Source organism: Nematolebias whitei, chromosome 16, assembly GCF_014905685.2.
Source record: "Nematolebias whitei isolate Nwh7 chromosome 16, NemWhi1, whole genome shotgun sequence".
NCBI classification, from domain to species: Eukaryota; Metazoa; Chordata; class Actinopteri; order Cyprinodontiformes; family Rivulidae; genus Nematolebias; species Nematolebias whitei.
In genome coordinates this window covers 43051493-43053138 of record NC_056513.1, presented here as the reverse complement: position 1 = coordinate 43053138, position 1646 = coordinate 43051493, and positions in this window count along the sequence as shown.

The following is a 1646-nucleotide window of genomic DNA, read 5'->3' as shown; positions in this document are numbered from 1 at the left end:
GTTGTGACGCCTATGGTGTATGTGATGTTTCATAGACAAGTGAATGGACCGCTTGATCAGCAGTGGGTACACACTGCAATTCACAACATCCCCAAGACTCAGCAAAGTCCTGGAGACCATCCTACCATCACCACAAGGTCTGTCTGTCTAGTCCAAACTAATGGAATTCCTGATGAAAGAGTCATTTCCAGGGTTCCCCACCTGGAGGAAAATGCAAGTTTTTACTCCCAATACTACCTGGGACTGAGAAAGACAGCCAGGATGAGATGAGACCACCCTGCCATCCAGAACTGAATCTGCATCTCTAGTTCTCAAGAGTCAGGATCAGCCACCGCCAGAGCATGCACAGTACTTGCACGTGTGGTACCCTTAAGTTTTCAATAATTTATTCATCTTACTAATCTTTCTTAGCTAAATCTCAGTGTATTGTAAACTGGGTGTGTTTTTTTCCAAGCCTCATTTACTGTAGACACAAAATCAGCAAATACTTATTTCTGCCAGTAGGTGGAAGTAGTGGTCAAGTTTATAGCATCGCTGGCTTAGAGCGGTCATTTCTAACCTGAGCCTGGGCCAAAATAATGTGCTGGATGGGTGGGCCAGGCCAGGGTGGGCTTTTGATTGTATTCTTGGACGTGTGCGGCTGACGATCCAATTTGGATCGCTAGCCGCACAAGGCCGGTTCACAGAGTGCTGACCGGCTGGTTGAAAGAGGTAAAAAAAAAAGTTCAGTTAAGCTTCAGCTGGACTACTGCCAGTGAACCATCCAAGCTCAACTGGACGAGAAGGGGTTCTCTGCAGACCAGAAGTAGGCGTTTCTGGAGAATAGGTGTTTCTAGAGCGCAATCTGGCTTTAAACCTCTCCATAGCTCTGAAACTGCCCTGCTGATGGTCTTTAATGACATTTTCTTATCCACTGATACCGTTGACTCTGTGCTGCTTGTCCTATTTGACCTCACAGCCGCCTTTGACACCATCGACCATGAGATCCTCATTACTAGTTTAGAGCAGTGGGTGGGCATCACAGGGTCAGCCCTCAGTTGGTTCAGATCTTACCTCACTGACAGATCCTTTTGTGTCTCCATCAAGGATTTTAGTTCTGCAGCGGCAGAGCTTAAATGGGGGGGTTCCACAGGGGTCCATCCTGGGTCCCCTCCTATTCTCGTTATACCTGCTGCCGCTTGGTGCTATTTTCCGGAAACACAACATGCCCTTCCACTTCTACGCTGATGACTGTCAAATTTACTTCCCACTAAGACACAATGGCACATGCTCTATTCAACCTCTGCTCGACTGCCTGGCTGACATCAGGGACTGGATGGCTTTAAACTTCTTAAGTTTCAATGAAAAGACGTCTGAAGTCATGTTGGTCCCTCCCAATGACACGATCACAAACCACTGCATCGACATCTCCGCTCTAACCCTGTCAGAAAAACCAAGAGTCACTAATCTGGGAGTGATAATGGACCCTTCCCTGAAACTTAACAATCATGTAAACATGATTGTTAAATCATGCTTCTTCCAACTGAGGCGGCTGTCTAAACCGAAGCCCATATTGTCCAAAAATAACCTGGAGACAGTAATACATGCATTCATTACATCTAGGCTTGATTACTGCAATTCGCTTCTGTTTGGTATCAGTCAAACCT